This window comes from Podarcis pityusensis (genome assembly GCF_964106645.2).
Source record: "Podarcis pityusensis genome assembly, chromosome: 1".
In the NCBI taxonomy this organism is placed as follows: domain Eukaryota; kingdom Metazoa; phylum Chordata; class Lepidosauria; order Squamata; family Lacertidae; genus Podarcis; species Podarcis pityusensis.
In genome coordinates, this window is record NC_138028.1 from 60,906,881 (window position 1) to 60,920,168 (window position 13,288).

At 38.6% G+C, this 13,288-nt stretch overlaps 1 protein-coding gene across 4 annotated transcripts in view; it reads left to right on the forward strand.

The window, feature by feature from the left end:
- NELL1 (neural EGFL like 1) overlaps window positions 1-13,288 on the forward strand; it is a 391,785-nt gene that overhangs the window by 231,542 nt on the left and 146,955 nt on the right. The gene's annotated exons all lie outside the window — the stretch shown is intronic.

Here is a 13,288-nt window from a genome sequence, read left to right on the forward strand (position 1 = left end):
TTTCAATAGGACACAGTGCTGCATTTCAGACGTTCTTCATTTTAACCACTTAACATGAAAATGTGATTCTTAACATATCTTTTTTAAAAAGAAGCAGCATCTGATTATAGGCAGAACCCTGGGAATTTTTAAAATAAATTAGCTAGGACACTGTAGGCTTGATTTAAATCAATATTTCAGAAAACATTTCAGGAAAAAAAGCGAGAGCATTGAACCAATAGAAGGCTACTAGTGATAGTATTAACTGCAACTGTTTAGAGTTGGGACAAACTTGAGTTGTTGGATATTTCATAGGCCTATGCTGGTGAAGAATTTAGGTTTCTCTTCATCCCTTGCATTACATAGCATCTGACCAAATGATCCTGTAAACCTAATAAGAAACATAGTGTGACCAACTGCAAGCACTTGGGAATATTGCAGATTATAGAATTTTTATTGCTCACCTACACAATTCTTATTGTTATTTGCTAGCATTTGTTTAGAGGTTTTTAGATGCTTTGTTACAGAATGCAGTATTATTATACATTTTCTTAATTGCTCACCTATCTTGGACTATGTTGAAATGTTCTCTAAAATTGCTGTTGAAATTTTCTTACATTAATTCAGGGGTTTATCATCAGGGAGAATACCTAAGGGATTCATAGAGAGAATCCAGACATGTTTCAATAAGGATCGTAAAAAAATTCCCAGGGACTCTGAATGCTTACAACACAGAAAGACCATTTGTCCATCTAGCTCTGTGTTGTCTATGCTGAATTGTACCAGCTTCCCCAGGTTTTCAGATAGGAGTCTTTCTCACCTCTTTTAGGAGGTGCTAGGGATTTGAAAAGAGACCTTCTGCAGGCAAAACAGGTGTGCCGCTACTGAGCTATGATCCTTCTCCATTGACACTAGTATTCTCCTAAGCTGAAAATTGACAACAACAAAAAAATAATAATATGGAATTCCAAGGGAAGTCAAAATAATTTGATAGAATCAAGACTAAAGTAAAACAAACATGTTGTCTGCCTAATAGAACTGAAATCCTTAGAGTTGAAAACAATGACCTATTTATATTTCTGTCTCAAAGGGAAGCTGACTTAAGTCTTGCATAGTCTATTTTTTAAAAAATAGAAAACCTGTACTTCCATCAAAGGTGCTTACTTAGGATCTCTCAACACAATAAAAACTGCATTTGGATCATGAACATATTTTTATAGTCATGAGCTCCTTCTACTTCTGTTGGAAAAATAGTTCTGGTCTTCTGGGATGGACCAGAAGTTAAAACTCTCATTTCTTTATCTCATCCTTCTTATATTAGCTGCTGCAGCTCATGGTGTTACTTTGCTGATGGGACTTGGTCCTTTATGTTCTCTTGTATTGATAGGCCTGTCTTTAGTTACCCAGTGTTTCATTCAGCTACAAAACACTGTAAGGTAATTTTGCTCCCTAATGTTGAAGCTGGGATAGAAGACTAACAGAGAACAGATATTGCTAATTAAGTTTTTGGCTGCCCTCGCTTTGCATTGTTAACAGTTATAAATTAACCAGCTTTTCGAGAATTTGGAGCCCCATGGTAGCAGGGCTAAACCATGTTGTTTTTCTTACTGGAACAGTGTTCCACTTTATCATCAGCATTACAGATGGTCTTCAGATAGCAAAAGCCTTTATATAAATCAAAATACTTCACACATGCATTTTGTCATTCAGAAATAAAATCCCTGTATAAATCTAGCCCAGACTTCCTCAACCTTGGCCCTCCAGATGTTTTGAGACTACAATTCCCATCATCCCTGACCACTGGTCCTGCTAACTAGAGATCATGGGAGTTGTAGGCCAAAAACATCTGGAGAGCCGAGGTTGAGGAAGCCTGATCTAGTCTCTCCTCCTCTTCTTCTTCCTCCTCCTCTTGGCTGTGGCATTACTAAATAGTTAGATCCAACTCATTTGGGTAATTATAGGCCAGTAGCTCATATATCATACTTGGGCAAGATAGCTGAGTAGATTGTGACTGTTCAGCTGCAGGCACTTTTGGATGAAATGGATTGTTATTATTTGCCCCAAATTCAGTCCAGTTTCACATTTTGGGACCAAAATGACCTTCAGGATTATCTTTTCCACAGGATAGATGGATAATGTAAACTTACTAATTCTCCAGGGTCTCTGAATAGTTTTCAGTTCCATGGATTATGGTATCCTTAAGTGCTGCCTGGCAGGGGTAGGAACTGGATAATATTACATTGTGGTAGTTTTGTTTCTGTCAGAAAGCTTGCAGAAGGTGATGCTGAGGAGAAATGTTCTATCCCACAGGAATTTTATTAACAACTTTCTTAGCAGGCGTCTTCTTAATTTGCTTTAGCCATTCTTGGTTTGTTGCCTAGAATTATACATCACAGGGGAAAACTGCTAAACTCTGCCTGTGTATCATTCAACACAATTCCTTTACATTTCACATACTGTTTCCTCTTTGAATTACCTCTGTTGCATTCTGAAATTTCTCCTTCCCTGTCCCAATTGATTTGCTTATGGGAGAGCATTTCATTTCGGCATAATAGCATTAGTTCAGCAACATCTGCTGGCTGCAAAGCCATAGCTATTCCTTTTCACACAAGTGGTTATTGAAAGAAAGACTGGCTTGCAGCAAGGGTGGCTAATCTGTGGCCCTCCATATGTTATTGGTCTACAACTCCAAGCATTCCTGATGGCTGGGACGGATGATAGCTATAATTCATATTCCAAGCTTTGTGAAAGAAGCAAAAATGGTTGCATGTCCAACTTCATGAGATTGCTTGAACCACAAAAAGGGAACATGCAAATCAGCAGCCCTTCTAAGGTGTTCTGTTCCTAAATCAGGTTAGGGTGATCGTTGTCTATAGTCATTCTCACAAATCTATTAGGAATTTGTACACTGCATTTTGGTTTAAATCTTTTGAGCTGGTTGCTGGTTTTGAATTAATTTTAAGGATATTTATTTCATATAAGTCTATATTTTTATAGATATATTCTGTAGCCTAATTTTTTATCCCTTGTTTGTGCAGTCATTAATCACTAAGAATACTCAAGCAAGGGGTCAAAATTGAGGCTTCCTAAAGTTGACTGCAACAGGGTCATTTATTATAATTTTATTTTCATTGTTAATATAATGCCAATACTTATCTAAAATGTATAGGTATGAGTTTAGCAAAGTATTTAATATTTTGTCTTGGAAAGAGATATTTAAATCACACTCTTCTCTGCAAGTCAGCTAGTTAGTAAATAAATAAGGCAAGCTAGCTTGAGGATAACCTCCTTCTGTCAAATAACTTCAATGAGATAAAGGATGATCTTACCAAAGCAAATGTAAAAGAGAAGCTTGCAACCTATTGATATGTACCCATCCTCCCCCAGAGTAGTCCATCTGCATCCTCCAAAGCAATTATTGTTGTGGTATTTTTCTGCTAAAATGTGAGGAAGGGAAAAGACTATCTGAATCTTCAAAGTGAGTTCAGAAAATCAGAAGCTGTGACACTGCACATTGCTACATAGGTCAGCAGTCAGTCTCCTGTACCCACCAAGAACTAAAGGAATTGTATTCATCAAAAGAAAAGAAGAGGCTGTGAAGATTCCTCTCTCTTTAATCACAGAAATCTGCAACATAAAATTCTTATTTCCCATTGCAAATGCAAGCTTCTAGCATGAGAAAAAGCAAATGCTTTGATGAAAATTATGCCAACCATATAGGACATTTACATAGTGAGCAGACTCAGATGGAATTGGTAAATCCCATGTATAAACAATTAAGAATACTGATTCTTGCCTTAGCCATCACCACTGCTCAGTTCAGTTTTCGGGAAATAGTTTGCTCCAATTAAATCAGAACAGACGTTTCGTGGTTCTTTTTCTGTTGTATGAATAGACAACTAATAAAGAATTCAATACCGAAGTAGAAATGATAGGTGATAGCAGTCACAATGCTTTTATAAAATGCAAAGCATCTCCTCATAGATACTTGCATGAATAGCACTACCATAGGTACAAGCACAGGAACTCCCCCCACCATCTCTTGCTGTGTCCGATGTTACACCAAACAGAATAGTTTTGGTAAGGTGACGGGCACGCTTTAGGAAGAATGAGCAAAAAATGGACACTGTATATGCCGCTTTGTATTCTGGCCCACAATGTTTAGGAGTTTGAGGGAAAACACAAGTCTGAAGTGTTAAGAGCTTGGGCTTCGCTAGAACAAGTGTGCATGTCTTTATGTTAATTTCCAAGGAAGAGCACATAGAGGGCAAAATAAGATGCTTGACCAAGACCCTGTAGACATTTCAAAGTAAAGTGCAAGAAGCTTAAGGTGCTGCCAAGGAGGAGGGCAGCAACAAAGAGCAGTATAAAATGAATTACTTGAACTGAATAATGATAAGCTGAAAATAACATGAGGTACAGCAGTTAAGATGGAGTGGAAAGGCTTAAAAGTAGAACAAGTAAGACCACTGAGATGTGGGCAATCCATATAGATGCTCCTGTTTCCTGTTTGCTGAACTACAACTCCCCCAACAAGCATAGCCAATGACCAGGGATAAGTTCAGCAACATCTGGAGAACCAAAGGTATCCCACACCTGCCCTAAGACTTGAATGGTGCAGTAGTTGCCCCTGTGATCTTGTGCTCCTTCATCCTCTGTTATTTGAATTCACTGCTAGCTAACAATAATACAGCTCTGTTTCATAAACCTATCTATTTCAAAATAAATAAGAACAACAAATATCTAAATATATGATATTGTAGATGGGAAAATACATGGGTGATTGATGTTAAGCCTAAGAGGAAATTCATTTCTACTGAATTTATACTCTGAATGCATGAGGCCATGGGGAAGTGCTAAACCATATTACTATCCAAGAAAAATAAGAATTTAAGTGCAGGATTATGCAGGAAGACAGGAGTGGTAAGATAAGTGTCTTTTCAGCAAGGCACAGAGCTTAGGAGGGATAGAAGCAATAACTTGAAATATCAAACAGAGAGCAACAACTGAAAACTGTGAGTGTTATACAAGTTCATCAGGTATTCAAGTCAGAAATCTTCTGGGAACTTGGGTGGCGGTCATTTGATGACTAGGTGCAACATCAAAATATCCGAGTCACAAAGTTCTACCAAAAATATTCTCAGCTGTAGGCAGAACAATAAATAGTGGATACTCCAGTGTAAAGAAAATGCTAATATATACAGAAAACAGCAAGGCAAAATACATAGGAGAAACATGCAAAAACAGTGCATAAGATAAAAATAAAAATATATTTAAAGCAACACAACTTGCCTGTTCATTAGAGCGTGATGCTGATAATGCCAAGGTTGCAGCTTCGATCTCTGTATAGCACAGCTACAACATATTCCTGTATTGCAGGGGGTTGGACTAGATGATCCTCGGGGTCCCTTCCAACTCTACTATAAGTCTATGATTCTAATAGTTCTAAAGTTACACTGAAATAATAAAATCTAGGAACATGTGTATAGAATACACTGCAGACATGGAAGGACTGGAGCAGACAGCAGTAGAAATAAGGGAATCAATATTATAGTGTCTTCATAGTATGCAAAGGTAGAACTTAAAGACTAGGAAAAGGAACAAAATCAGGTTGCACTAAGTGGACATTTGCCTCCATACCACATCATTAAGATGGACAAGTGCCTTCCAGTCTCTAACATCAGTGATTTTTGTGCTTTGAGACATGTTCAGGGAGGAATAGAATTCTGTGACAAGTGTACTCCAGCAATCAAGAACTGTGTAGTTTGCATGCACCTTAAGGTCCAGGTACCTTAGGAACTACTATACTTCAGCAGTATGCTAAATAGAATAAGAGGTGTTGCTTGTGTAGTAAGCTAAACTTGGAGCCACTGGGAAAATTTGTATTCATATTTCTGCTTTCTTTAAATATGGGCATTTCTCATGAGGTGGCAAGAATTTTAGGAAAGCGACATTCTGAAGGAATGAAACTTTACTCCAAAATTCTAGAGATTTCATAGAAAAGATCCCGCCAAGTTTTGACATACAGCTATAGTGAACCAAAAGCAGCTTTTCCTCTGCAAATTTATGAGATGATCCTCACAAACAGTTTTACAGACACAGTTGTGCTCATTAGAGTTCCAGGGTTTGCTTCGTTTTATTGCATGATAGGTATGCATAGTCTTTTTTTATCAATTTCTTTATCCATTAGCACATGAAAGATGAACATTATTCTCTCAGCTCTTGGTGCTACTCAGAATGAAGCATTGTTTGTCTTTGCAGATAAACATTCCAACAATTTGTTTTCCCAAATTAAAATGCACTTGAGGGTGGTTTGCAAATTGCAGCTATATCTGCAGTATAGAATGCATGGATACCACTTCTATTTTGCATGTTTTTGACAGCAAAATTTTATCTGCTTTCTGCTAAGAAAAGAAAGGTCCATTTAGAATGTAGCTAAATATGTCTTTCTTTCTATGGGTACCATTTCCATATAGACAACACACATAGAATGGTGTGAAAATATGTGTCGTATAGCTTTGCAGTCAAAATAATAAAGGCTAGGTACATCAGTCAAAATGTTGTGTGAGCACAGGGAAATGGGGGATTACTATTTAGTAAGAAAAGAGACTTGAATATGCCCTCACTAAATTTATCAAATCCGTATTCATATTTGGTTTAGTTTATGGTGTGCATAGCAATCCATATTATTGGTACATAAACTAAGAGCAAAAGTATTACTTCTCTATGCTGTCAATCAGTAGTGGTCTGGGGATAATCAGCATACCCTCCAACATTTCTCCGATGAAAATAGGGATGTCCCATTCCATAATGATAATTTTACCCCACACATCCTACTGAGTTGCCCTAGCCACTCTGGTCAGCTTCCAACATATATAAAAATATAATAAAACATTAAACATTTTCAAAAAACTTCCCTACACAGGATTGCCTTCAGATGGCTCAGGGGTCGGGAAACTCCATACCCTCCAACATTTCTCCAATGAAAACAGGGACATCCTAAAGAAAAGTGGGACATTCTGGGATCAAATCAGAAACTGGGATGGCTTCTTTAAATCAGGGATGTCCCTGGAAAATAGGGACACTTGGAGGGTCTGCTTCAGTGGCCCATGCATTTTTATGTATTGCATAGGGATATATATTATAAAGGAATAAGAGGTTGCTTTGAAGTTTTATAAGAGATAAAGAGGCAGCCTATTTTTCAGTTTGATTTTAAAAAAAAATATGTACAGGGAAGTAACCTGCCTCTTCAGCAGTTGAAATTTCAAATATCTGGCAGTGACTACATTTCTTTTGTATTCATGCATATTTTTAGATCTCAGCTACACAAGACATATTCAGCAGTTCAAAAGATTTTTGAATGTACTCTCATTTGAATGCACTCAAATGTACTGTCTAAGGGTGACCACAAGTGTGGTGAGAAAACATCCCCAAAACCCTAAGCAGGCAATAGTAGTGCTTAGTATAGCAAACACAAATACATCCCCCCCATCCCCTTTTTTAGATTTTGCAGACGTGAAGCCAATTTTTCAGAGGCCAAGGAAGTCATCCAAGTGCTGCAGAAGCAATTTAGCAAATCTGGCAATTTCACAGGTATTTCAATATATCCGTATTAAACAGAATGAGTAGATCAGAAAACTATGTGAAAACCTGAGCAAGCAGTAGTTATGCTGTCCTTTGATCACACCTAGGTCATCTTCAGACTTTCAAGACAGCACCAACACTACTTGGATATGTAAAGACAATGAACTTCAGCTTCTTCCCCTCTGTTTTGTGGCTCTGTAGGTGTGGATCCAAGACTTTACAAAACACTTGTCATTACTGTTCATTACCGCTTCAGCTCCTTGGCAGTCATAGGCTGCTTTTTCTCTGCATGGCCCCAGTCAGAAGGTCAAAATTTAATTAACGATAATAAATGTATGGAGACTGTCGTCATGCTATAAATATATTCTAAAGAAAGAAATTCAAATAACTACTTGAAAAAGAAATCTACTGAGTAATACATAACCAGTACTTCAAAATATAGGAATAGATGAAGTGGGGTCTGGGAATGCAAATTCAACTAGGGCACTGACCTTTACTGATCTTTATAAAATAGTGCAGCAGCAGAATTCTCAGGGTACAGACTAATTTAAAATTTTGGCACACAGTAGGGAGGAAAGGAGGGATAGGTGCTACTCTACTGCATATTTAAAAGCCTTTACAGTGAAGTGCTGAGGCCAAAATAATTTAAGGTAATTAATGGAAATATTTTAAATGAGATAATTAGTTATGTTTACTTTGGTAAGATGTTTCTACTTCACATTTCTTTACATATCCAGCAGAATTCAAATAGGAAAACTTAAAAACAAAACAAAACCCACTTGTGTTTTTAAAGTTTTATTTCCAATCTGTGATTCATTTTGTATGAGCTTTCTAGATTGGAAAATGGAAAGAAATGTATATTCATTTGTCTAGGGGCAAAAATAGTACAAACAATTTATATTACACTGAATAATGAAATGGCCTATTATGGAAATGTAAAAGTAAACATGCTTTTTGACATCTTTTCAATCTTTCTTTAAAAATTAAATTTGAATTAGAATAGTTCTGAAACAAATTCAGTTGTGCCATCCCCTGGAGATGATGAAAAGGAACATTATGGGGAAATATAGACTGCTGTGATTATCTTTGAATAATAGCGTTCTTGCAGCCTGCAACAGAGTTAGGGGACTTGTGGCCCTTCAGATGTTGGATTTCCATCGGCCTCAGCCAGCGTGGCTAGTAACCAGAGTTGATGGCAACTGGGCAGGAATAGACTGACTTTCTGAGCTTTGGTGAACTCTAGATAGGATTATAGCAATGTGTTGTATGTGGGACTGTCTTTGAAGCTGATTCAGGAACTGCACCTGGTACATAATTCAGCAGCTGGATTGATGACAAGGCAGCCTGGACATATAACACCAATTCTGGCATGACTACCAGTTAGCGGCTACCGGTTAGGTTTGGGGCTCAATTCAAAGGGCTGGTTTTAAGGGCTCAGGATCCCAATGCCTCAAGGACCACATCTCTCCACATAAATCAACTCAGAGCATGTGAGCCATCATCTGAGGCCCCCCTTCTTATGCTCTCACTACAGAAGGTCCAGAAGGTGGCAGCATTAGAACGGGCCTTTTCTGTGGTGGCCCACCACTTGTGGAATGCTCTTCCCAGGGAATCATGTCTGGCACCATCTCTATCTATTTTAGGCAAAAGAAAAAAGCCCTAACTTTTGTTTTGTTTTGTTTTAAAAATTTGATTTTCCAATATCATTCCAATAGCAGCCTCATTATAACAATACCAATTTTATCCAATTATTAATACAAATTACTCAAATGTCAAATTATACAATTTAATTAAACTGCCCCCCCCCTGGCATGCTAGAGTTGAGTTCATTCTTCTACAACTATAATCTTGTGATTTCTATTCATGTTGATATAATAGGTAATTGATAAAGTTTCAAGTGAGGAACTTTAGCTGCAATCCTTATTCTTTCCTGTGTGTGACAGTTTTTTCCATAATACTTTCCCATCCATATATGGGGTGGTATCCTTTGTTCCTGCAACTGTTGATGGTTCCCATCAGGTCCCGGGAGAAGCTGTCATCACACAGTTCCCAAAAGTCACTGCATCGGTTCGTCCCGTGCTTCGGCTTCCAGTAAACAAGCCGTCTTCAGCATTTTTCCACCTAGACTTTTTTGCCCAGACTTTTGGACCTTAATTTGAAGGGTTTCAGGCAACTATGGCCTATTTTAGTGGGGCAGGATCTGTAAGACCTGTCTTTTATCTGTATAGAGATGCTTTAAGGTTTTTATGTTTCCTTATTTATTAAACTTACTAGTTGCTTGTCATTCAAAGCGTCCCCAAGTGACTTAAGTTGAAAAGATGCACAAATGCATTATACCATAGAAGAATGTGGTGGGGGAATCATGCAACACAATAATATTCCATGCAACATATTGAGGGGAAAACAATAGCAGTACGCAAAGAATAAACAAAAACAATACTCCCATGTACTAGCACCATTGATGCCCTTTCCCAAAACCATTCACATCAACCTGCTGTTGTTTTTTAAAATCTGCCCAGCCCACCAAGAAGTCTGGCGTCAAGGCCAGCTGCTGTGATTGGGTCCTCCAGGGATGTTCCAGGGATGTGGGTGGGCTATCCAGGGATGGCCCCCCTCTTTCTTTCACAGGGGGCAGCAGCAAAAGCAGGGCAGCAAGTTGGTTTAAGTTTTACTGACTGACTGCTCCTCTCCTGCCTCTGATGGGGGGGGCATGTTTTACTGATTCTGCTCATTTTAATTGGTCTTAATGTAAGTTTGCTTTTGTGGGTTACTCTTGTGAGGAGAGTGACACCGCATTGGCCTGAATATTAGCCTCACCCCCCCCCCCAAATTCTGACCATGAAAAGTTAAAGTGTGGCTTAAATTCGTGACCTTACAAAAATGGGCTTTTACGATATCGTTGCTGAAACAGACATACGGTAAAATGGAACAGGTGTGAGTGCCTGCAGAATTTTAAGGGAGCGGCTTATATTCGGGTATTGTCTCTCCCCCCCCCCCCCGAATTTTAAAGGTGTGGCTTATATTCTGGCCAATACAGTAGTAATAATAGTAGCAGTAGCGATAGCAGTAATATAGAAGTCCCTTGTGTACCTTCTACTAAGGGCCACTTGATACGATGTTTCTTTCTCTCCCACATGCTCAATTGTATGCAGAATTGAATATGTAAAAAATTCCCCATTCTGAGTTCTTATCCTTGAACATGGATACCTCATTGTACATCTCAGTATTCAGATCTCTTATGAATATATGAATTAGTACAGAACACAACAGAGTTCATTTGCTTATTTCCCTCCGTTGTGAAAAGTCAGTTTCTCTTTTCATGTATATCTACCCCTCAATAAAAGCACTGTATCTCTTGCTGTTCAGCAAGGTTGATGGTAAGGTGAGCAAAAATCTTCCTGTTTTCAAATGCTATAGCTGAAATTAAAGAAGCAGAGTGCAGTTCACCAGCTACTTGATAACTACTTTGCTGCTTTGATCTCCTGTACTGCCTTCTATGTGAAAAGATCAAAACACCTTGCAGTTACTAATTAATCTGTAGACCACTACTGAGAGATTTAGTAGACTTATCCAATTTTCAAGGCTACATCTCTTTCTTTGTAACTGTACATTCTTAAAATAATATCCAAGGCTTTGATATGAAAATTTGTCTGATACAGACAATGGAATTAGAATGGGATGAGAATAGTGTCTTTAGTAAAGGTAAAGGTAAAGGTAAAGGTACCCCTGACCATTAGGTCCAGTCGTGACCAGAGCAGCGCATGGAAACACTGTTTACCTTCCCGCCGGAGCGGTACCTATTTATCTACTTGCACTTTGACATGCTTTCGAACTGCTAGGTTGTCAGGAGCAGGGATCGAGCAACGGGAGCTCACCCCATCGCGGGGATTCGAGCTGCCGACCTTCTGATCGGCAAGTACTAGGCTCTGTGGTTTAACCCACAGCGCCAGCCCCGTCCCTTTAAATGTATCTAAACACACAGAAAATCTATAAATTACATCATGCTTTGCCACAGCTATCATATTAACTTTGACAATAATCTACAGCAATTTCTTATAAGTAAACTTAATTAATGTAAATATTAGTTTCTCGTAGGGAAGCATTTAAGATTAGAATTTAAGCATTTATTAGTCATTATTTCAATGAACTTCCATTTTTATGAATGGATGAACATCTGTCGTAAGTAAGAAAAGTTCACATATTTTGTGTGGTCTTTGACAGCTGCATCAAAGTACAAAATGTGATGCTTTCAAAAATAAATGTGCAGCTCACAAATTACTATTCAGTTGTGCCACCACCCTCCATGTAATTTTGCAATGCTTCTGCTGCTTCCTTTCACCTGCTTTGCTATGTGATTGTTCAGTGTCTTCTGGCCTTGACTGTGTCAGAGGCAAGGGGTGAAAAAGCAGCAGGAATGGTGAAAGCTGTGTTATTGCACATTCAGGCCCCATGCTATGGTACTGAAGATGTTGCTCTTGTCTTTTTTCCATTGCCTTAAAGACCCAGTACTCATTTTGGATTAAGAGAATCAGACAACCACAAGAGAAGTTTTTATAACGCTGTCCTGCATTTGACTCATACTACAGTGCCATGGCAGACACATGCATGTCACTGGTTCTCCAATCTTATCCCTTTAAGAATATAAAAAGAGAGTGTGAGAGCTTCACCTGTGCAGAAGCTGTTTGCACTGTGTTGACAGATGATAGAATTTCTTCAAGCTCCTCTTCATAAAAAGAGAAAAGAGCTTGGGAGGGAAGCAGATGAAGTTTTATATAGAGAGTTATAAGCTTGGTGGATCAGGGGAATGCTGTGGATATAGTGTATCTTGATCTCAGTACGGCTTTTGACAAAGTCACTCATGATATTCTTGCAGAAAAGCTAGTAAAACGTGAGCTGGACAAGGTAACTGTTAGGTGGATTTGTAGTTAGTTGACTGACTGAATCTAAAGAGTGCTCACTAATAGTTCTTCATCATCCTGGAAAAACGTGACAAGTGGGGTGATGCAGGGCTGTTTCCCCGGCCCATTGTTGTTCAACATCTTTGTAAATGACTTGGATGATCGACTCATTCTGTCTGCAGATGACACCAAACTGGGATGGGTAGCTAATGCTGCAGAAGAATCAGGATTTAATAAGACCTTAACAGATTGGATAACTGGACCAAAATTAACAAAATGAATTTCAATAGGGGCAAATGTAAGGTGCTCTTCTTAGACAGCAATAACTAGCTGCATAAATCTAAACTAAGTACATGTGGAAAAGACCTAAGGATCTTAGTAGACTACAAGATTAACATGAGTCAACAGTGTGATGCAGTAGTAAAAAAAGAAGAAGCTATTCTAGGCTGCATCAACAGAAGCAGAGTGTCCAGATCAAGGGAAGTAATAGTACCTCTCTATTCTGCCTTGGTCAAACTACACCTGAAGTACTGTGTCCAGTTCTGGGCAGCACAATTTAAAAAGTGGAACATGTGCAGATCAAGAGTCTGGAAACCAAGACTTATGGGGAACAGTTGAGGGAGCTGGGTATGTTTAGCATGGAAAAGAGAAGACAGAGAGGAGATATGATAGCTATCCAGGGCTGTCACCTGGATGATGGAGCAAGCTTGTTTTCTCCTCTTCTGGAGGGTAGGACCCAAACCAGTGGCTTGGGAGATTTTTAAGCAGAGGTTGAATGGCCATCTGTTATGGATGCTTTAGCTGAGATTCCTGTGTTGTAGGAGATT